The sequence below is a fragment of the Erinaceus europaeus genome, chromosome 1, assembly GCF_950295315.1.
Source record: "Erinaceus europaeus chromosome 1, mEriEur2.1, whole genome shotgun sequence".
NCBI lineage: Eukaryota > Metazoa > Chordata > Mammalia > Eulipotyphla > Erinaceidae > Erinaceus > Erinaceus europaeus.
In genome coordinates, this window is record NC_080162.1 from 167,875,708 (window position 1) to 167,901,743 (window position 26,036).

The following is a 26,036-nucleotide window of genomic DNA, read 5'->3' on the forward strand; positions in this document are numbered from 1 at the left end:
ACCTGGAAAGTTTCTTCCTTTGCTAAAGTTTTGCATTCATTAAGTGACATTAATTGAAACAATAATTTTAGCATAATAATCATTATTTAAAGTGTACACTAGAGGCTAAACTATGAAAGAATACAGGTTTGAAATATCCAACATAGAGCATTTAGGAGACTTAAAATTGTTAAATTTAATCTGACTAACTATAAGCAACTCAGTGTTTTAGATTCTATGTGTTAGTTAAGAAATATATTATGTTTCATTTTATGAAAGGTCCTACTTCTTGAGTAGTTTGCTGGGGGGGGAGGGGAGGAAAAGCATTAAAAGGTCCTAGTGGTATCCTAGCAACTTACTTAAGGCATTGAATCAATTCCAGGAAACTAGCACTAGCTAATGTTGAGTTGGGGAAACTGCCAAACCAGGGAAGTGAGGTGATAATTATTTTATGCCAGGTGGTGTTTGTTATCAGTAAGCTAACTTCTTCTATTTTGTTTGCTCTAATGCACAGAAGATTACTAGGGTTTAGGTCAGTGAAGTTTCTCTACAGAAAATTCTGTTTCTACCAAAAATTGACAGTGTTGACAAATATTTAGGGAACAGTTACTACAAAGCTTGCACATGTATGTAAGTTATATATTTTAAGCCTTTCCACAATTTTGATAGTAGCTACTACCACATTTTATTGCCAAAGAGCCAATGCTCACTAAGGCAGTTTTTACTTCAGATAACATATCTAGTTCATTGACTTGACTGGGATTGGAATTCAAGCCTTTGATATGTGCACAAAATTGCTACAGAGTAGAGAGCCTGGCAGTGGCACAGCGGGTTAAGCGCAGGTGGTGCAAAGCGCAAGGACTGGTGTAAGGATCCCGGTTTGAGCCCCCCAGCTCTCCACCTGCAGGGGTTCACTTCACAAAGGGTGAAGCAGGTCTGCAGGTGTCTATCTTTCTCTTCCCCTCCTCTCTCCATTTCTCTCTGTACTATCCAACAACAATGACAATAAACAAGGGCAACAAAAGGGAAAAACAATGCTACAAAGTAAAGATGAATATGGTGTTTACAAAATGAATTTTATCTCCTCATCTCTAGGCTTGTAGGTCAATACAGAACAGGAGGCAAATTCTACTGTGAATATACAGCTTCTTTTCCAGGCTGTGCTTACATTATTCAAACTCAGTTTAATTCAATTCTGAAGGAAAACTTTTAATATTGTTGTTATATTGCTGGGTCTCTTCTTAGATTTAGTTGAATATTATGGTTTCACAATGTAGTTTTTGAAATTCTTGTTTCCTCTCTTATCTTCAAATATTTCTTATCTTCCCAAACATCAACGAGGTTCCTGGGAAGAAATGATCTCTCTTGAATTTTAATGTTGAAAATTTTAATTTTAGTCTCTAATCTTTGAAAATAATGGTCAGTGGCCACGATTTCATATTGGTTTACTTTAATGTACAGATTCTTTCTACCTTGTAAAATCTGGCATAGGTCAGCAGCATGTGCTCATAACCTAATAACCAAACCCCAGGATCCTTCATAGGAATAGCTCTATCTTTATTTGTCTGCCAATTAGATTCTATGCACACCATCAGGTTTGTAATGGACTCACTCCAAGTTTTCGGCCAGAAGTGATTTAAATCCTTGCCTGACTGACTTCCACTCAGCATTTCTTAAATTGGTAGAAGAGGCTCAGTGACAGTAACTCATGGTTGTTTGTTGTTCTCAAGATTAATTGGAAAAGCACCATAGGAGAGCTCACCTAAAGGTGTAAATTATAGTGAACAAATTTCAAAGAATTAAATAACTTTGAAGACGGTGCTTTTACATGATATGATCAACAAGGAAGATTATCAGTTATCTCATCCTCTTAGAGTGTATAGTCTATCACATGCCAAAGCAAACTATTTACAGAAAACAGATCTTCTGATGCCTTTTATTTTTTCATACTTCTTCCTCTAGAGTCTGTTCTTTTGAAAAAATGCTGAAATGGTACATAAAGCATTAATTCTTTTTCATAATGCGTCTGTTTTTTTTTTTCATTGTGAGATTATTTGAGGCAAGAGCAAAAAGCCGCAAATTATGTAAACCTTCCCACTGCGATAGAAAAATTTGGCGGCATATAAAAATTGTCACCAGTAATTGCAGAGTCAGAATGAATTGTGGCCTTAAGGTACTTGAACAGAAGGTCTAATAAACCTTGCATCTCACAGATTGGCATAACGTGCGGCCATTAAGTTAAAAGCAAAGACTGTACAGCTTGCCACCATGGAGCTACCAGAACAGTTGGATTATGGTTGGAACATGACCCTGTAGACTACATATGCTGCTTCATATTATTGCCACAGTGAAATTAGAAATAAAAGTTGTATAAAAAGATAAAGTAGTGGAGCTAAGCACAATTGTAAACATTTATTTGGTACTGTAGTGTATATATATATATATATATATATATATATATATATATATATATATTAGACAAGTTTGTATTACTTGCTTATTTTACATTTAAATGACACTTTTTTCCAAATCATTATGAGGTTTTAATTTCAAGTTAATACACTGTTTATCTCTCTTGTCTGGTAGTTCTGTTATATAAATACTGTAACATAAACACTGAAAAAGAGCAAACATCAGATAAAGCACATATAGTTTCATACCACACCCTAAAGTTCAAGACTTTTAGAACCATTACATCAATATTTATGTTCATACTAGGAGGTTAGTTTTGGATGTTTTACCAAACCATGTGGAAAATTCTTTATTTAACTAGATTAAGCACCAAGTAAAATAACATTTCTTGTCTGAACAGAATATAATATGAATTTCCAATGAATTTTACATGTAAAATTTTTGTCTCGGGATGTTGGGATTTTCAAGAGCACAAAGCAATCTAGAACTGATTCATACCTAACTTTGTACCTGCATCAACACACCATCCTTTTTTTGTAAAAAAAAAAAAATGTTGGTTTTCATGTGTGGATGGAATAAATGTCTGACATAAATGTTATGGTTCATTGTGTATACATGTAGGTCTAAAAAGTTACCAGTCATAGATTGAAACCTGAGTTAAAAATGAAGTCATATGGGTCAGCAAAATAGCTCACCTGTATAGTATATATCTACTTTACCTGTGCATGATTCAGGTTCCTAATTGGCTCTCACTGCACTAAAGGAAACTTTAATGCTGAGATGATTTTCACTCTCTCTATCTCATCCTATCTGGAAAATTTCACTTCAAAATGGTGATACCAAGACAAAATAAATAAGCAAATAAAATACAAGTGAGCATTGTGTAACAGACTTGGCTTCCATATTAAAAGCTCTAATTTTGCATTGATTGAGAGGCCTATTCATAAAATAAATACTCTTAAATTATTATCTTGTAAAAAATTTTATAATTTACTTTAATATCATCGAAAACACACACAAGTGTGTGTGTGCATGTGTTAGTGAACAAAACACTGATGAAAAGACAAGAGATGAATTTCATTATCCTAGAATATAAAAAGCTATTATCAATTCACAGTGAGATATAATTGTGTTTAAAAATGAATTTGAATGTCCTCTTGACTGTTGGCAAAGAAACCAAGAAATAATTTGTCTGGGGAAGTTTAAACACATCTATAGTGCCTTGAAGTAGTTTTATTAACACCTTTAGTGTACCTCACATCTAAGCAAAAATATATTAAGATATATGAGTCTCAGAGTAACTAACTATTCTGGATTCTATTCAAATCACAGTCTTTTAAGAATTTAGATTTAAGTGTTATTTTTGAAGCATTGAGTTAACAAGACTTTTAAGATGAAAATTTGTTGTGATCCTGAGTTTTATTTTACATTATAAATGTATTTTGGTGACAAAATTTTAGTAAATTTGAAGTATACATGTTGCCTGAAAGATAAAGCTGGGTTAGAGTGTCTGTGTGTTTATGCAGGCTTGCCATCCAGTTGAGTGGATACATCATCATGCACAGGGCCTGGGATTGTCCTCTCCCGCCCCATTCTCCCTCCCACTATGTGGGAGCATCATGCAAAGGGTAAGGAAGCTCCATGAGTGGTGAAGTGACCCTGTGGTGTCTCTCTTCTCTGTGTGTCTCTCCCTTTCTGTCTCTCACCTTCCATCTAAAGAAGAAAATAAAAAAAGTTAGCTAAGTGGTGGTGTTATGTAGATACATAGTTCTATGGTGACAAAAAAAAAAAATGTAGTACTCATATAAGAGGGGAATAAAAATCGAAAAACACCATTCTGTAAAAATATTGTTTGACGGAACATAGAAGAAAGATATAGTTATTGTAAATGCTATTTCTCATTGTATCTATTTGCCACATCTATAGCACAGATTGTTGAACCCAAGTAGCACATCAACTGAAGTGAATACAGAATACTAGCCTGTAGATCAATATTAAAAATACTGTTGCATTTTTTGACAGCCCGGTATGCTCCAATTGCCTAGATTCACATCAGAATCTGTTAGCATAGTGATGCTTTTTTTTTTCTTCAATTGCTGAAACCTTATCTTTTTACCACTCTCCTTTGAGATATGAAATATTCCAGCAAAACCAAATTACTTAGGACTCATACATAGGAAGCCAGGCAGGATTTAAATCCATGTGCTTTTCAGAGTAGATATCTTTAACCTAGAATATCTGCAATTCTCTGGAAAACTGTTTATTTTTCCATGTCCAATTCAAATTCTTTGGGTTATTAGACAAAAGATCTTAGTTGCCTAGCAAATTTTATTTTAAAAATTTACAGGAATTATAAAATTGATAAAGTTTCATTTTAAAAAAGACTTTACTTATTTCTATGAGAGAGAATGAGAGGGAGAGAGAGAAAGACAACAAGAAAGAAACCAGAGCACCACTCAGATCCTGCTTATGGTGCTGCTGGGATTTAATCTTGGAGTCAGTCTCTGGGCAATAGCTATGTAAATGCTTTGGTTAACCACTAAGCTATCTCTTTGGTACAATAAAATTTTTAACATAAATAAAATGCAAGTAAAAATGTCATCAGCCAAATCTACTTTATTTCACAAAAATATAACATTGTTGAGGAAAATGGGATTATGGATAAACACAGTCAAATAAAAAAATTAGTCTTCAGTGTATATTTTAGTTTATCTCATTTTATTTTGAGCTAGCAAAAGCTTTAATAAGCAGGTACTACTGCATATAAATTTTAGAAAATTTTTCCTAGCTAGGTCAAATAGAACTAGTTATTTTTACTCCAGGTTATTGTTAGAATTATTGTTCTATGCTGAAGACATTGTATTTCATTGTTGCCATTCTAGGAAGTAAATTATGCATGACATAAATAAAGTCTTACTCATTTTTGTTTCATCTGTGCCTAGTGGAATGTTCAATATATAGTATAAACACAATATTTGTTGTATGAATGAAACAATTAATAAACTGTTAATAAATTAAGACACTACACTTCATTGTTAGAAAAATACCTATTGTTGAATTAGAATTCTTCCCTATACCTCCTAGTTTTTCCAGATAGAACCAGATCTATTCTTACTCTCAAATTTCAAGGTTGAAAATAAGCTGATAGGTTACAACTTTTAGTTCCTTAAAATATTCCTAATAGGAACATATTTAACCACTTTTAAATTTGATCCTTCTTAAGCTAATTTAAATTTATATTGTCATTCTTAAATTATGGCACTACTGCAAAGGTATTATGTAAATAAATTCTTAAATCACCATAGTGAAGTTACTATGTAAAATATCTGGGTTCTAAATCTTACCCACATGTTGACTAGTTGAAAATAAACTTAGAGACAAGTAAGTTTTTCTGAGATTTGTTTCATTTGTATAAAAATTAGATGATAATGGTGATCATAAATACTATATGCAAAATTTATGCTGATGGTCTGCATAAGGCAGAACTCAGTTACTACAGTAGGCAGACAATATAAAATAATTTAGTTTAAAACAAATGTGTTATTCACATTAGCTGTTCATGACTGTTTCACATGACTGGTGTGGGACCACAGGGATTAGTGAGTGAATGTTTGTCTTCCTCCAAAATCCATATGCTGAAACTGAATCCCTAATGTGATAGTGTTTCAGAATGGGACCTTAACAGATCATTATATTATGAAGGTAGAACTCTTACAAATGGGACTAGCTCCTTATTAAGGAGACCCTAGAGAGCTCCCTTGCTCTTCTCTACCATGTAAAGACTCAGCAAGAAAGTAATCATCCATATACTAGGCTATATATTCTCATTAGACATCAAATTTGCCAGAACCTTGTTCTTGGGCTTTGTAGTCCCCACACTTGAGGGAAAAATAAACGTTTGTTGAATAAGTCATTTAGTCCATGATGTGTTTGTGATAGCAGTCCAAATGGACAAAGGCAGGGGCTACACTCTGAGAGACCAAGGTAGATGGAAACTTTGCTATCTTTAATGTTGGTCACCATGAATAGTCTCCCAGTCAGTCAGTCAATCAGTCAGTCAGTCAAAAACAAAACAAAACAAAACAAAACAAAACAAAACAACCAAAAAAAAATAAAGCAGGGAGTTGGGCTGCAGCACAGCAGGTTAAGCGCAGGTGGTGCAAAGCACAAGGACCGGCATGAGGATCCCTGTTCGAGCCCTGACTCCCCACCTGCAGGGGAGTCGCTTCACAAGCGGTGAAGTAGGTCTGCAGGTGTCTATCTTTCTCTCCCCCCTCTTTCTTCCCCACCTCTCTCCATTTCTCTCTGTCTTATCCAACAACTATGACAACAATAATAACTGCAACAATAAAACAACAAGGGCAACAAAAGGGAATAAGTAAATAAAATTACTATTAAAAAAAAATAAAAAATAAAACAAACAAACAAACAAATAAACAAAATATAAATGGAACTGAAAAACAAGAAAGTGAGGATATTATGTGCCAGGCACACAAAAATGGTATGTATTGCTTCAATTTCCTTACGCTGGTCCTTGAGCTTCGTGTCATGTGCGCTTAACCTGCTGTGCTATCACCCGACTCCCTATTTCTTCAATTTACATACCTGGCTAGAACTTACAGGGTCATGTAAGTTTTCAAGAAATATTGGGAAATATGTTAGGCCACATGAAATAGAAGAAAAGGAGACTGGAATTTGATAAACCATACACAATTATATAGTTCAGTTCAAAAAAGTCTACTAAATTTGTTTAAGATAGTTAATTTTATTTTTTAATCTTATTTGACTGTTGGATCACAAATTTGTAGCAATGTTGACAATACATGTACTGTTCAGTGAAAATGTTACTTAATTTTCTATAGATATAAGTGATTATTTCAAAATAAAAATATCCTCTCTATAGGGGGTTTAATTGTTACGTGGAAAACTGAGAAATGTTACCCATGTACAAACTACTATATTTTATTGTTGATTGTAAACCATTTATCCCCTCATTAAAAAAAAAAATCCTCTTTCTGTATATATATAAAATCTTTTATCAAATAAAAATGTATTAACTCTAATAACTTGGAAAATATATGAAAGCCTGAAAAATTTAAAGGTCATTTAATTTACATAGTGATGATAATGATAATGACCAGTTTTAGAATATTATTTAGATAAAATTATAAACATAGAATATATACTGGACCAATTAGCTAACTTTACTTGGCAATATTCCAGTATATAAACATAATTTTTATGTAAATATGTACATTTTAAAATAAAATTAGGTTTTTGTTTTTTGTATAATGTATATTTTTTTAACTTTTAATATGTAATATAAAATGACTATATATTCCTTTTGATATTGTATTCATTTCTGTCTTGCACATCAAATTACCACAAACTAGAGATTTAAAACAATATATATTTTTATGGTTTCCATGGAAAAGAGCTCATATCACTATAACTGGGTTATCTTATAATGATTTTAGGCTAAAGTCAACATATCATCTAAACGGACTCATACTATATGACATTTGGGTTTCTTCTATTTGTAAAACCAAGATTTGTATTTTCTTGCTGATCATTGAACAGGGAACTGTCTCATGTCCTCACCACTAGCTACTTCTCTTAACAGTTTACCTCTTTTTTGGGCGGGGGGGGGGGGGGACTCTCAGTGCCTGTACACAAATCTACTGCTCCTGGCAGCCATTTTTCTTTACTTCTACCTCCTACTCCTCCTTTTTCTTCTTTTCCAGAGCATAGCTCAACTCTGGCTTATGGTGGTACAGGGGGTTGAACCTGGGACTTTGGAGCCTCAAGCACGAACGTCTCTTTGCATAACCACTATGCTATATACCCCTGCCCTTAATTTCTTCTTTCAAGAAACTCCCTTGTTCTTTTAAGGACATAAATAATCTTCCTTTTGATTATTTCAAAGTCAGCTGATTTGAAACCCTACCTATACCTGAAATATTTCTTAACCAAAGGCATGACAAGTAAACTAACCCTGAGAGTGAAGTTCACTGTATCCACAGGTTTGGACAACATTTAATGGGAGGGAGTTACATGGGATTTAACTTCATTGTAGGTTGTTGGCACATGTATGTAATTAGCATATGGCTGACATCAGCCTGACCGCATACAATGGACTTACACAAACCCACAAGGTATTACGGGTGTATAGGAAGTTATTTAAGTGAGTGTTTAGATGAAATCATGCTCTCTGTTCCTGCTGCTCTTCACCTGCTCTCTTCCTTCCCGTTTCGCTCCCCAAACCTGCCATGCCACATCCCTTGGGAACTGAACATGTGCAGCCAAGCATTGGTAACTAGCTTAAAGACCCATGGCTCCCTACCATCATGACTAGCCTACTTTTACCTCTTTGCCTATTTTGCTGCCACATTTTTATTATCAAAATAACTCTTGATCAAAGCTAGCTGAAGGGTTTTTTTTTTAAATCTATTATAGCATGCAATGAACTAGAGGATAAAAACACAATGAATATATTTTTAATTAATTTGTTATTGGATAGAGAAATAAATTGGGAGGGGAGAGGGAGATAAATAGGGAGAGAGAGACAGATACCGGCAGCACTGCTTCACCACTCATGAAGCTTTCTCCCTACAGGTGGGGACCAGGGGCTTGAACTTGGGTCCTTGTGCACTGTAATGTGTGTGCTTAACCACCACTGCCTGCCCTCCCCCCATCAATGTTTTTTTCATGCATTTTGCAAAAGTTGTTATTGCTATTGGTCATACATTTGTGTTTATCTACCTGTTTCATTTAGTGACACTTTCTGTTCCCTTGCTAGAAAACTTCTTTGACCTATACATTACTAGCAGGCTATATATTTATCTCTTTTTATAGAAGTCCTCTGAACTAGTGAGTGATTTAACAATTTCTACTTTCTTTCTAGTATAGCAATAAGAAATGACTGAGATGGGGCTGTTTTGCTTTTAAACCTGAGTGAATCTGGTGTACAGATCCCTGCCATGATCCCTGATGGACATTGTCAAGAATGCAAAATCATCTGTATTGTTTGAAATCATTATGTTTCGTATCTATTATAACAAGTTAATTTCTCTACTTTTTTCTGTATTATTTCTAAATTTTAATGTGCTGGTATTGGTTGAAAATTCCAACTTGTCAAAACAATTGAATTCTGATTCTATTATCACCTTAGTAATATTTTCACTTTGGGGCCACCTGAATATTTGATAAGAGGTCCTAAGATGTTTTAATCCAAATAATGAACACAAATACTGATTATTACTGGGTCAGTTGCTGAGTTCTCTGCCATGTCCCTAAAGTTCTCAATATGACAAAGAGCCATTAATCACTATTTCCTGGCACTATCTCATTTAGTCAGTCACGTAAAAGGCAGAACTACAACTTATTTTTTCACAAATATAATGTTGCCAGCAAAATAAAAAGTGATATAATAAAAATGCCTTACTATGACATGATTTTTCAAAGTCTTCCTTAATAGTTTTATTAGGGTATAATTTTTCAATTCACCCATTGGAACTGTCTGACTCACTGATACTTATTTTTCTTTCTTCTTCTCCCCTCTGGACTTCTTTAAAGACTTGTGCATTGTCCAAACATGACTAAAAGCTATATGTGCCCTTCTCACTCCCTATACAATAGCGTTTTCTTTATCCAGCAGTTTTTCTTACACTGAGTCACTTCCAAAATTTGTGTTTCTAAAGATCTTTCCCAAACCACACATTCTTGTTAAGGCTTACAGTTAATTTTATGTGATGTGTTTCTACTGTTCCCCAACATCAAAGGACTAGCACAAGTTGCTTTTTACATTTTGTATTCTATTTGTCCCACATCTGAAAATAGTGAGTTGAATCAAAGCTGGGAGACAGTGTAACTAGTATGCACCTTGCCACTAGTGAGGCCCTGGGTTCACGCTCTGGCACGACATGAGTATGCCATGAGTATCACTGAGGGAGTTCCATGGATGACAGAGTAGTGCTTTGGTGACCTTCCTTGTGTCTTCCTGCCTTTCTCTCTAAGGAAAAAAAAAATGATAGGCAGGAATTGTGCCATTTGTAGCAATGAGAATGCACCTAGAGGATGTTAATGCTTGGCAATATAATTCAAAAGGATAAAAACAAACACTATGTGACTATACTCATATATGTTGTATATATAAATAATATATCAGGGCTGGGTGGTAGCATTCCTGGTTGAGTGCAAATTTTACCATGCACAAGGATGGCTTCAAGTCCCAAGTCCTTACCTGTGTTGGCGGTGGGGGAAGGGAGGATAGGGCAGGAGTTCCAGGAGTAGTGAAGCAGGTCTTCAAGGGTTCCTCTTTTTCTCTCACTCTCTATTTTCCCTTTACTCAATTTCTCTCCGTTCTATCAAATCAAAGAGAGAAGAAAAAATAAACAAGAATAAACTGTTAGGCTATCAATGTCCACCACAAAAGGAAGAGGAAGTGTCGCTGGATAAATCATGTAAGGGGGGAAAATCTATATATTGGAAGATGAAAATGGATTTTTAGTGGAGAACTGAGTATAGTTCATGGTGATGTTGAATCTTAATGATGTGTGTCTGAAGCATCTGTAATAGCATAAAATAGCACAATACAGTGTTAGTTCCATAATTTTTTTAAAAGAATACAGTTATGGAATTATAAATATATAGTAATATTCCTTTCCCTTCTTTTCTCTCTATAAATGAATGGCATATTCATGGTTGTCAACAACATGAGATTTCATGGGACAAGTGAATATAAATTGAATCCTACTACTTGCTTACAAGTTGGTTAACTGTATTTCCTATATTGACTTGGATAATCTTAGTTTATTCCTTTTGTCTCTCTCTTCATTCTTTTAGTACCCAAAGAGACCTATTTAAGATGAGAAACACACACATACACACACTAACTATAATTATAGGCCTTAGATTTAACAAAAAGGTTTTGCTAGTATCACTAGAAATATTTGATAAGTTAGGCCACATAGCTGCTCCCAGAGTTTGAAGTAGCAGTGAATAACTGGAATTTGCAAATCTTACAAAGAACAAACTATTATGTAGTATAAACAAGTTGAAAAGGGTCATTAGATTATCGTGTCAGTAGGCAGACTCCTTGAACTTCTCATTTGCTAGGAGAAATACCAGTAAAACAAATATCAAGATTTTTCTTTTTTAAATAACTTTATTGAAGACTTACTGATTTCGTACCATTGTTGATACATGGGTACATTCTTTCATTTCCCTCTGTTTTGGTGTCATACACCACAGCTAGTCAAAGTTTCACTTTATGTTTTCCCTTTCTGTCCTTCTTTCAGAAGTTCTAGATATCTGGGTGCTAAGAGGTGCTTAAAAAAGACACTAGTTCATATCTGAAAATGTTACTGATAATATTTTAGTGCTCGATTAAAATAAAGAATTCTGGTTATTGGTTAAGGAGGGGGTGGGGCCAGGAGATAATCCAGAGAATTTGTATCACCACTGCCACCTCCCAGTTCAAACACACATTCACCAGGGAATAGTGAATAATGGTTCTTTGTCATTACAACAGTTCCAAGTTTTCTGACATTTTTCAAATAACTGATTCAAGTAAAGAGCTACTTATTTAGATTACCTAGCAATCAGATTTTTTTCTTTTTCTTTTTCTTTTTTCTTTCTTTCTTTTTTTTTTTTTTTTTGCATCCAGAGTTATTTGCTGGGGCTCAGTGCCTGTGCCTGCACTATGAATCCACTGTTCCTGGAGGCCAATTCCCTCCGTTTTTATTATCCTTGTTGTTGTTATTGTTATTGTTGCCATTGATTTTGTTGTTGTTGGATAGGAAAGAGAGAAATCAAAAGAGGAGGGGATACAAAGAGGAGGCAGAAAAATAGACATCTGCAGACCTGCAGACAGGTGGGGAGCCAGGGCCTCCAACCGGGATCCTTATGCCGGTCCTTGAGCTTTGTGCCACTTAACCCACTGCCCTACTGCCAGACCCCCACAGATTTTTTTCTTAAAAATTCAGATGCATTTTTATAACTTACAGTTTTTTTTCTGTAAATTGAATAAATATATTAGGGAGATGGTGCATTTACAGAAAGTAGGACATAGAGCCTACAAACGCTAGGTTCCAGGTACTCACTGTGGCACTGCTAATGTCAGAATGGTGTTTTGGTTTTCACTTATTAATAAATAAAACTTTAACAAGACAATGAGATATGATATCCTTTGTGAAAGTATCTTTTATAGAACCTTGTGTGATAAATGTTCTAACTGTCAAGAGCATTCTTTTGAGAATGACCACAAGTTAGTAAGTAGAGAAAATAACAACATAGGTAATAATATCAGTCATAAGCATGGGAAGGGAGTGTGACCCTGATTGTTTTTTGTGGTTCATTTTCAATTTGTGAAATAATTTGCCCATATAATATTGTTTTAGATTTCTTAGTAATACATTTATTCCCATGTAAGGCATTGTAATTGTCAACCTTCTTGAATATTCAAAGTCTTAAATTTAAGAAGAAAATTTTTAATATATTCTCATAAGTAACATACTTTATACAAAAGTTTTATTTATTAGATAGAGATAGTCAGTAATTGAGATGGAAAAGGGTGATAGGACTAGAGACAGACACCTGAAACTTCACCCCTTGCAAAGCTTTCCCCATGCAGGTGGGGACCAGGGCCTCAAACCCGGGTCCTTCTTCATTGTAGCACGTGCGCCATCACCTGGCCCCTTGTATAATCTTTTCTTCATGGTATTAAAAGACATTTATATATTTATAACCTAGTCTTATTTATATATCCTATCTTATTCTTTATTATCATCTATAAATTAATGCTTTGCTCCATGAACTTTACTGACTCTAGTTTACTTATTCTTTTTTTGTGTAATTTTAATTATATTATAGATAGAGATAAGGCTGTGTAGAGGTAGAGAGAATGAAAGAAATCAATATATATATAGGCTGTGTATTTGATATGCGGACTCTCTCAAAAGCCTAGACCAAGTAGATTAGAAGCATCCAATAGCACAGCTATAGATACTGGGTACTGTACAGCAAACCATAACAAAAGGACTTTTCAAAGTTAACCCAATTACCAAATAATGTGATGATAACATTAACTATCGATTGTCTTTTTGAACCCTAAGACAGTAGGAACCTCACATCTCCACTATAGAGCCTCTACTTCCCCCAGTCCTGGAACCCTTGGATAGGGCCCACTTTCCCATATGCCTCTCCCAATCCATACCAAATAATATTGCATCCACCGATCAAAACCTAACCAACGCAACAATTGCCACATGCTTCACCTTAGACTGTGTCCAGAGACTTCACGTGTCGAATGACAACCCTTCAGCTTCATTACTCGGGTGAGACCTTTCCTTTTATAGTACACTCTAATTTCATCTCAGGTGGTTCACGTTCTAACAAAGTCCCAAAACCGAGATATACACCAGTTTCTGTGAGAGAGAGCTTATGTTCACACGTATCCATAAACTACTGCAAAATATATACCTGAAAGCAGAAGTACACTAGAGTTTGCAGTGAGTACCCCCCTAACACTTCCTCTCCACTATTCCAAGCTTTGGGTCCATGATTGCTCAACAATTTGTTTGGCTTTGTATGTTAACTCTCTTTTCAATCACCAGGTTCCAGATGCCACCAGGATGCTGGCCAGGCTTCCCTGGATTGAAGACCCCACCAATGTGTCCTGGAGCTCAGCTTCCCCAGAAACACACCCTACTAGGGAAAGAGAGAGGCAGACTGGGAGTATGGACAGACCAGTCAATGCCCATGTTCAGTGGGGAAGCAATTACAGAAGCCAGACCTTCTACCTTCTGCAACCCTCAATGACCCTGGGTCCATGCTCCCAGAGAGATAGAGAATGGGAAAGTTATCAGGGGAGGGGGTGGGTTATGGAGATTGGGTGGTGGGAATTGTGTGGAGTTGTACCCCTCCTACCCTATGGTTTTGTTAATTAATCCTTTCTTAAATAAAATTAAAAAAGACATTTATATATTTATAACCTAGTCTTATTTATATATCCTATCTTATTCTTTATTATCATCTATAAATTAATGCTTTGCTCCATGAACTTTACTGACTCTAGTTTACTTATTCTTTTTTTTTTTGTAATTTTAATTATATTATAGATAGAGATAAGGCTGTGTAGAGGTAGAGAGAATGAAAGAAATCACAGCATTGACACTTTCTTTGATGTGGTGGAGCCAGGTTTGAACTCCAGTCATGCAAATGGAAAAGCAACACCCTATCCAAGTAAGAAATGTTGCCAATTCTAGTTTACTTATTTTTGTCACTCTTCTTTCATGAATTTATTCTATTTCCAACGATCTTTCCTTTTTATTCCACTTACCTAAATCTTTCTCATTATTTGATATTCAGATTAGACCCTATTTTTAATATCATTTTTCATTGAGTTCTTGACTATCAGCAAAATGCTGATATATGTAGTAAATTACAAAAGAGGGTTGAAAGGCAATGTGAAATCATTAAAAAGAAGAGAAGTGGAATAGAGGCTGGAGTCATTTTGTTACCAGGATGATAACTGTCTATAAATATTTTGTTAACTATAGAACCTGTGACTATGTTGGGTCGCAAAAGTAAATACGTTTTAGGTTGTAGATGGGATTAAAATACCCTAGCAAGAAAGAGAGATAATTTTACTTTATTTTGTTGGTTCTAATGCAATTGCAATCATCCTTAAACAGTGGATGAGAAAGACAGAAGAATCAGAACAAGCAAAATGACATTGTGAGAAAAACCTAAACAGTCAGTGCTGAACTTGAAGATGGGAAAAGAAGATACAAGATGAGGAATACAGATTGCTTCTAGAAGGAGAAAAGACAATTAAATCCTCTGTAGAGCTGCAGCGATTCTTAGCTAGGTTTTAGGTCAGTAAAGCCAAATGAATAGCCCTGTACAGAAATAAAATAATACATTTGATTCACTTGAAGTCACTAGGTTTGTGCAATTTGTTGTAACATAAATGTGAAGCTAATATAAAATGTTCAGGAATCAGAATTTAAATAAGAATTTGTATGTGGATTACTGCCAGGTGAAGAAAATAGTATTTATTTGGAAAATGTAAAGTGGGGTTTATAATAATTACATTTATGTGATTTATAAACATGGAAAATATTTATTTGCTAATATTTTAATGTTATATGCTAAATTTTATTCTTGGTTCTTAGTAACCACTTAATCTTCAAAACAGTCAAGCACATTAGATGTTCTTATTTTCCATGTAAAACAAGTTGAAAAGCAAAGTAATTGTCCCAAGGTTTTATAGTTATTAATGGGGAGATTATTTTATTTATTTATTTATTTATTTATTTATTTATTTATTTATTTATCTTTTTACCAGAGCACTAATCAACTCTGGCTTATGGTGATACAAGGGATTGAACCTGGGAGCCCTGGGTATGAGAACTTCTTTGCATAACCATTATGCTACCTACCCCAAGCCTAATGGAAAGATTAAATTTAAAAAGACACAGTGTGCTTCCAAACTTTTATTCTCAACTATTGCAGTTTTCTGAAAAAGGAATTCCAGTTTGTGTGGCTTCAAAGGGAAAACTGGGATTTTAGAGGTGGAAGTTACCGTGATTTACACCAATTCTGATCAAAGAAGAGATTTTTAAAGTACAAAGCTGTCAATAGTTAATTTGGTTGAAATGTAGTGCAAATTGATTTTGTTGAGCAAAGGCTGAGATGTATTGCTAGAGAAGAAATCAACTGTGTTAAGGGAAGGTAGTGAAAGTGTTGATTCTTTTGACAGAGAAAAAATATAGTGAGGGAGTGATATGGAATTTTAAGTTTCTGGTACTATTCATAGAATAATACAGTGTGCCTGAGAGAACTTGACCATTTCCAGGAAAATGGGAAAATGAGAAACTACAGATACCTGGTTATTGGCATAAATAGAAATATACCCGTTTGTAATAACCCCATAACTTAATTTTGCCTCTTAAATTGAAACACGAAGATTAATAAAATTATATAATTACTAAGACCAATAAATTGGTTTACCGTAAGTCTTCAAATGAGCTAACTTTTATCCTAAATGCTTAATATTGACTCTAATTTGTAGCTGTTATACCTATAAATAAAGAATGAGGAACAACTCTTAAACAACAAAATCAGTTAAAATTACTTCTACTCCATGGTATTTATAGACTAGAAGAAATAGTGACAAATTTCATTGACACTGAAAGTTGGCATCTCACTGGATTTGGAGGAAAGCTAGTAATATTTCTATTTTAGCATCTTTCCTTCATTTTTGATTAGAAATTCTTCTAAGCAGCCTTTCCTTTCTTTTTATTTGAAACTCCCACATGTGCTAAGTATCAGCTGAGAGTAATACTTTCTGATGATTCAGTTGCAGAGTAACACTATATTGACTATGTTCACAAAATTCAATTCCTTGTTCTTACATCACATAATACATTGCATTATATTCACAGTAGTTTACTCATTGTTTTGGTTTACAGATTATTTTCACTGGAAGAGTTATCGATATGCTTTTTAAAATGTGTTATAATAAAAATTGAATAATGAAAAGTCTGTGGAAAGGGCAAATATTTATTTCTTTAAAACAGTATGTTTCTAGGGCAAAATGTGAAACTCATTTTATTTGACCACAAATGATATTGATGTATCCTTAATTATTTTAAGAAATTACTTTTTTTAGGAAAATCAGTTTTGAAAAGTCAAAAAGACAAACTAACACCTCTTAACTTGTTATGTCTTTGCAGATAATAGGTGTTTGTAAATCATAAGGAAGTTAAAGAAGATATGAGGAAATCTACCTGAGGAAAGAGAAAGTAATCAACCTTGATGTCAATAAGCTTCTTGATTACAGTTTCTCCCAGGGCCTTGAACACCTTAATTTGGTGATAGGACATGCATTTTAGAATTATCCTTGAAATAAAAAAAATTATTTATTGGATAGAGACAGAGAACATGTTTGAAGAACTGTGGAGATAGACAAAGTCACGAAGACACCTGAAGTACTACTTCATCATTTGTGAAGCTTCCCCCTGCAAACAGAGGGCAGGGGCTTGAACCTAGGTGCTTGTGTATGGTACTTGAGTGTGAGTGTGCCACCACCTGGCTTCAGCTGTAAAATTTTAAGGATTACCCATAATTAAGTCAGTTTTCTGAGGAGATTATCTTTTTTTTTTTTTCTCAACAATCTAAAGTTTAAATGAAAACAGGCAAACAAAAACAATCAGAAATCACATAATTAGCTTGATCTCCTCTAGGAAACCCCTGTGAATGAGATCAATCTTCTCCTTCTCACATTTGAATAAGTGGTATTGTACCATTTCTGTTGACGCATCACCCTGTGACAGTTCTGCTATATGCTATATTATGCAAAATTATACTATTCATTTTTTGTTGGGGAGGAAGCTAATGGCTTACAGACTTCAATACATAGGCACGACTTCTCATCTCCCGCTGATAGATGTCCGAGAGGCACTTGCTCTTCCAACCTAGGGCCCCCTCTCCCACTGTACACCAGAACACTCCTTCATCAGTCCTTTGTTTTGGTTCACTATGTCAAATACCATGCAAATTTCAGGTATATATTTTGCAATAGTTTACGGATACGTGTGAACATATGCTCTCTCTCACAGAAACTGGTGTATATCTAGGTTTTGGGACTTTGTTAGAACGTGAACCACCTGAGATGGAATTAGAGTATACTATGAAAGGAAAGGTCTCACCCGAGTAATGAAGCTGAAGGGTTGGCATTCCACACGTGAAGTCTCTGGACACAGTCTGAAGTGAAGCGTGTTGAGGTGGCAATCGTTGCGTTGGTTAAGTTGTGATCAGCAGATGCAATATTATTTGATATGGATTGGGAGAGGCATATGGGAAAGTGGGCCCTATCCAATGGTTCCAGGACTGGGGGAAGTAGAGGCTCTATAGTGGAGATGTGAGGTTCCTGTTGTCTTAAGGTTCAAAAAGACAATTGATAGTTAATGTTATCATCACATTATTTGGTAATTGGGTTAACTTTGAAAAGTCCTTTTGTTAGGGTTTGCTGTACAGTACCCAGTATCTTGTATATAGCTGTGCTATTGGTTGCTTCTGATCTACTTGGTCTAGTAAACTACTGCAAATTATATACCTGAAAGCAGAAGTACACTAGAGTTTGCAGTGAGTACCCCCCTAACACTTCCTCTCCACTATTCCAAGCTTTGGGTCCATGATTGCTCAACAATTCGTTTGGCTTCGCATGTTAACTCTCTTTTCAGCCACCAGGTTCCAGATGTCATCAGGATGCTGGCCAGGCTTCCCTGGACTGAAGACCCCACCAATATGTCCTGGAGCTCAGCTTCCCCAGAGACACACCCTACTAGGGAAAGAGAGAGGCAGACTGGGAGTATGGACTGACCAGTCAACGCCCATGTTCAGCGGGGAAGCAATTACAGAAGCCAGATCTTCCACCTCCTGCAACCCACAATGACCCTGGGTCTATGCTCCCAGAGGGATAGAGAATGGGAAAGCTATCAGGCGAGGGGGTGGGATATGGAGATTGGGTGGTGGGAATTGTGTGGAATTGTACCCCTCCTACCCTATGGTTTTGTTAATTAATCCTTTCTTAAATAACAAAGAAAAAAAAAAGAAAAAACCCCCAATACCATGCAAAGTATTTTACATAAAGTCATGCAAAGTCTACTAAAAATATATTCAGAATATCTTTCAGATAACAATATTTTGCTTTTGTTTTTTCCCCAGAAAGACAAAAGACATAGTCAAAATCCTGTAGGTGCATTAGTATTTCAGGTGTCAGAGGATGAGAAGGCCAAGTCCAAGGTACTGATATTATAATCATGGTTCCCTGAGGACACCAGATTTTTTCAGCAATTGAGAAGTCTCAGTAAGGAAGTTCCAGGATGCGACATATCTGTGCTTTTTTTTAAATGTTTGTTTGTGTGAGAGAGAGTCAGAACATCACTCTGGCACTTGTGATGATGAGGGATCAAACTCTGGACTTCATGTGTCTAAGTAAATAGACAGGTTTTTCTTTCTTTCTTTTTCTCCCCCCCCCCAAATCCCATTGCTTCCATAGAAATGTGTTTGATTAAACAGGAGACCTGAATCATCCTTTGCATGTAGATCCCTTTTAGTGGACATTCTTTTTTTTTTCTTTTTTTTAATTTTTTTTTTATTTAAGAAAGGATTAATTGACAAAACCATAGGGTAGGAGGGGTACAACTCCACACAATTCCCACCACCCAATCTCCATATCCCACCCCCTCGCCTGATAGCTTTCCCATTCTCTATCCTTCTGGGAGCATGGACCCAGGGTCATTGTGGGTTGCAGAAGGTGGAAGGTCTGGCTTCTGTAATTGCTTCCCCACTGAACATGGGCATTGACTGATTGGTCCATACTCCCAGTCTGCCTCTCTCTTTCCCTAGTAGGGTGGGACATTCTAAGGACATTTCCAGTGAATTTACTATCTGTCAAGCTCTGATACCTGGTAGAATTTTAGATTTTAGTTTTACTAATGAATTATTGACCCTTTCCTCTATTTATATTACTGTTGCTATTAGATACAATTAGTATCCTTTAACAACTTCTCTAATTTGTACTCCACACACCTCTGCTTATATAAAAATGTATAACTTAACTTTCCTTGCTCCCTCAAATACCTGTTCACCTTAACTTTGGGATGATCTGTTGCTAACTTTAACCAAACTAATGTTGCAGGAATGATTTTTTTCTAGTAGTTCTAATTCAAGATCTTAAGAAAACTAGTTGATTTAATGCCCTGCCTTTTTAGAACCATTCATACTGCAAGGAGTACGTAGAGTGAAATGTGGAGAGTAAAATTTTTTGATAGACAGTCTCTCCAACCAACCAATGGATAGTCAGTGCTAATTGCCATTCACTTAAGTGATTTATCTTGACACTTAAGTGATTTATCTTGACACAGCACCATCGTTGGGTCCTCAGATGACTGCAGAACTATTATCTGTGTTATTTCAGATATTGTTAAAGATAATAAAATGATATAATTTTATTTATTTATTTTTATATTTTATTTTATTTGTAAAAAGGAAACATTAACAAAACCACAGAATAAGAGGAATAAAATTCCACACAATTCCCATCACCAGAACTCCGTATCCCATCCTCTCCCTTAATAGCCTTCCTATTCTTTTTTTTTGTTATTTTATTTTATTTTTTTATATATTTTTATTGTGTCCCATCCCCCCCACCCCATGAAGCTGAACATCCACCCTCACACTCCCTCCTATTCTTTAACTCTCTTTCCTATTTAACCCTTTGGGAATATGGACCCAAGGTCTTTATGGGATACAGAAGGTGGAAGGTCCGCCTTCTGTAATTGCTTCCCTGCTGAACATGGGCATTGACAGGTTGATTCATACTTCCCAGCCTGTCTCTCTCTTTCCTTTGGGGCGGGGCTCTGGGGAAGCAGATCTCCAGTACACATTGGTAGGGTCGTCTTTTCAGGGAAGTCTGGTTGGCATCATGCTAGCATCTGGAACCTGGTGGCTGAAAAGAGAGTTAACATATATAAGCCAAACAAGTTGTTGACTAATCATGAACCTGTATATGTACTGTGGGCTACAGGAGCTCCTAATCATGGACCTAAAGGCTGGAATAGTGCAGATGAAGAGTTGGGGGGCAGGTCCCTGCTTTGTAGATAGCTAGTAGGCATATCGTAGTCATATTGCAAAGGGCCTGTGGCTATACTAGTTTTTTTTTTTTTCCCTGAGCCTGAAATCTGAATTTTTGGTACAGTTTACTATACAGCAAAGAATAAATAATAGATTCCTTTCCTCGAGCATGTAAAGATTGCTTACTTTTCCACTAGACTATGACTTAGAGCACAAGAAGATATTCAAGTTCACGAACTACTTTGAATAAATTACATATAAGCTTTTATTAATATATGCAATGACTATTTTATTAAAATAATTAGAAACGAATAGTATTTCCCTTATTGATGCTAAATGTTCCAAGGATATATGTATGCTTTACTATGTATATATGCTATACACTGGCTGGTTGTAGGCACTGATTTTTGCTCTTTAGTATTTCTTCTTTTCCTTCATGATATTAAGGCACCTATTTCTAGCTGGGAATATAGTTTAATAGCTCAATTGGAGGTGACATTTCTTTTCTTTTTAATTTTTTTTTTAATTTATAAAATGGAGACATGGACAAGACCATAGGATAAGAGGGGTATAATTCCATAGAGTTCCCACCACCAGAAATCCCTATCCCATCTGCCCCCAACCTCCCCCCACCACCTTGAAAGCTCTCCAATTCTTCATCTTTCTGGGAGTATGGAACCAGGATCATTATGGAGTGCAGAAGGTGGAAGGTCTGGCTTTCATAATTGCTTCCCAGATGAACATGGGCATTGGCAGGTCAATTCATACTCCCAGCTTGGGCGATGGTATTTCTTAACTTGTTAAGCTGCTGTAATTGCTGATCAAGGAGACATTTTAAAAATCCTGCGCAAACTCATGTAGACTGCCTCTCTTGTTTTGTGCACGGAAGACAGCTAGTATATGTAGAACATAACTTAGACCAAGAGAATTAGGTTAAATAGGCATCAAAGAATCCAGGCATATTGTTCGCTTTTTAGTTTTCACATTATTACAGTATCAGTCCCCATTTGCTTCACCCTATAGTATCAGTATTCTTCAGTAGTTGTGAACAGAGACAATCGTTGGTAAAGTAGCAAATCGAGAATACTCCAGGCTGAAACAATTTACTTCGTTTGAGTTCACATTTCTACATCTATATTTTTTTGAATTAATATGCAGACATCTACCTTCAATCACAGTATCCTTATATAAAATAGATATAATAACCAGCTTCAACTAATTTTCTTAAGTAGTCATTAGGGACCATAAGGTACATGCTGTTAGCATCAGCCTAGAATTTTCCTATAAGCAAAATATTTTATTTCAACAGTCTTTTATTGTTAATGATTTGTTTGAATGCTAAAATGAGCATATAAGGAAAAGGAATAAGTCAGTTTGGTGAAAGAGAATAGTAAGGTGTCTCTGAGTGGTGTTACTTTAATATACTAGTGTAAAGATCAATATATAACTACAGAAGAGTGTGAATAGTGATAGTGTTTGATGATATCACTTTAGGAAACTATAACTGTGATGAGAAAGAGAATTGAGGTAAATATTATTTTAATTTGACAAAAACAATATTACTTTTCACTCTCCATCCAGAGAAAGATTTTGGTACAAATTATCAACAGCCCAGTACCAACATCAGACCCTATTTCCTTTCTATATTTCTCTATATGGAAATGCTTTTTCTAATTTTAATCCCTATTACCATCACCCCATCTGCTACAAAGCCTTGTTGACTGATGACTGCTAAAAGCTTTATTTCTTATATTGGTAACTGTTTACCAGTGGTGAGATAACAAGAGACATAAAGAAAACATGAAATAACTTTAAAAGCCATATTTAAATTACTTAGAATATGAAGTGATTATTTTTGTCTCAGTATCAACAGTTTTTCTTCTAAGTTGCCCTATACATATAGATACACACACACACACACACACACACACACACACATATATATGATATTTTCTGGATTTCTTTCCACAAAATAAAATGAAATGGAGACTACTCCCATCTTGGACATATTAAATTTATTTCATAAAGTACAAATTTGCTTTTCTCATAATGTACAAGTATACATAATACATGTCATGTTCTGTTTAATGTTATGACAAATGTCAGTTTTATGTAAATATGTGTAGAACGCCTTTCTAATTCTCAAAACTATGTTATTGATCTGCTGCAGAAATGACTTTCAAGGAAGGTTTGGCTATATAAAAATATCTATTAAAATTTACAATTCTGATTTGTTGAAGAAGTCTTCATCTATTTTCTGGCTAACCATACTTTACCAAAACTGTACTTTATCTTGATGAAGCCCACAGAGTCCAAACAGACAGGTAAACATGTGGAAATTTGCCTAGATGGCCACACCTTTTAAAAAATGAAAATAACTGACACACACTTGCTATGGAAGATTTTATGTCATTGGAAGAATAATACATAGCATGCTACAGATAGTTTCACTAAAGAATCCCCAGATATATATAAGATGCAATTTGGGAAACCCTCCCTCTTTTGACTTTTTTTTTTTTTTTTTTTTTTTACCAGAGCACTGTTTATCTCTGGCTTGTGATGATACAGTGGATTTGAACCTGGGATCTGGTTGCCTCATGCATGAGAGTCTGTTTGCATAACCATTATGCTATCTCCCCCTGCCTACCCCTCCCTCTTTTATAAAGTAGCAGGATATTCTCTTTCCTAATGCCTGCATAGATATTACTATTGTCTGAATACTTTTAAAAATGAAACTATAGTCAAAATATCTTTAAATTGCACTCTCTTTATTCCATGAATAAAGCCACGGTTTCTTCTGATGAGAAACGCTTTGTGTAGAAGGGAATTTATAAATTTCACTTGTGAAATTGGCAGAAGTTTTATAATTCCACTAACACTCTCACCCTGATTGAAATATAAACTTGGAGTTCTGTATTCCAGTCTTGTTTTCACCTTGATTCACTTTTTTTATTTAAAAATTTTTTAATTAGCTTTATTTATTGGATAATGACAGCCAGAAATCAAGAGGGGGAGGAGAGATAGAAAGGAAGAGAGACCACTGCAGCCCTGCTTCACTGCTTGTGAAGCTTTCCCCCTACAGGTGGGGACCAGAGGCTCAAACCCAGGCCCTTGCACATTGTAACATGTGCACTCAACCAGGTGTGCCACCACCCGGTCCTTGACTCATTTTATTGCTATGTATCATAAAAAAATTTAAAAAAAAAACCCAAAATTGGAATTTATAAATTTAGGAGAAATAAGAGGAAATAATGATTTTTTAGATCTACTTGAGCTTTTGGTACTGGATTTCTTTGTAATTTTACAAAGAACATAACATAAGCAGAGTTTGTTGTCCATAAAAGATATTGCCAGTAATATCAAAACTATCTCAGAGCATTTGTTGATTACCTGTAAGGAAAAGAAGGAACTGTTCCCAGGCCACTCCTTGTTTGCCTGTAACTTGACTCCAAAGCCAGTTTGACTGTTGTCTTTTGGGATTATTCACTTCTAGGTTGAAAGTTTTCACTAACACTACTGTTTACTGGCAGGTATTAAACTTGATAGAGCCAACTTTGCAAAGATTCATTATTCTCTTGTGTATTCCTAACTCTAGAGGCAGGTAAGAATGTCAAAAATCACATAAGAAAATGCAATCTCACGTAATGTTATGTTTTCATACTTAGGAGATTTAGATGAATAAAATAATCTTGGAGATTTCACTCTCTAGATTAAGCTCACTTAAAAAACTGAGAAAAACGTAAAAGTAAAAATTGTATGTATATATAAAATGTATTCTGAGCTTTTTCTGTTCTTATGTAGCTCAAGACTAGTGTCTGTTTTCTTCCTTAAGATTTTGTCTATATAGTAAGAAATGAATTGGTAGTTCAATAATGAGATGTTTTAATTCATGAAATACATTCACTGAAACAGTTAACTTATTTCAACAATACACTTTTGGAGTTTGAGTGGAAAAAATTATTGGTCTGCTAAAAGATACATTTCTTTTTTTCCCCTTTAATGCAGTATTGGCTGAGTCATTATCTTATATTTCTAGATAGAAGAAGGAATGAAGGAAGAGATGAAGGGAATTTGTGAAGAAGAGAGTCAGGAAGGCAGGGAGGAGGGGAGAGAGCAGAAATGAAAAAAGGACAAAGCACTGAAGCATGAATCCACCAACAAAGAAAGTCTAATCTGTTTTTCTTTTTCTTTTTTTTTTGTCTCATGTGGTGCTAGGGATAAAAATGAGCGTCTCTCATAAGCCATTTTCTGAGTCTTGAAAATTTGTTCTTTAATACGTAAAATGTTCACATTTTCAGTATATTTGTGACTGAGATTATATGTTTGCTTATTTACTCTTTGGATCCATAAAGAACACACAAATTTAAGAAAGACTGGAATCCCTATAATAATGAAGTGTATCAAACTTTTTTCTTTTCCTGTGGTCCTGTGGAAGAGAAAAAAATAATACTTCTTTTTCTTTGAACTGATAGTATTTTCAAAAGTAATGATCCATACAGGAAATATTTACCTCACATAGACTTCATTTAATTAGCTTAGGCTGAATTACTGTTATAGTAGAAAAAAATACTGTCATAAATTTTGTACTGTTGAAAATGAGCATTAATTATTGATAAGTAAAATGAACTCAAACAATTTATACCAGAACAACACAGTTGTCACTAATTGGTACATAATTAGTCCTTTTCCCCTAGAAATTTCAAAGTCTATTTCTATTATTTATATTTTGATATATCTGTGACTCAAAGAACTTCATGTGAAATATAATTTGTATACTGCTGAACATATAAACACACATATATATGTAGAGTCATATATCTAGATAGATGGTTATAGTTATTAAACACATGATGGTAATGATAGTTAACAAGGCCATAATGTAAAATACTTTCTTCATGAAGAATTTTATTTGAAAAACTCACTATATGTTATGGGGAAAATCAGACATTACCCACATGATTCCTTTCCTAATTTTCTAAAAACTTATAGAACACAAAGAT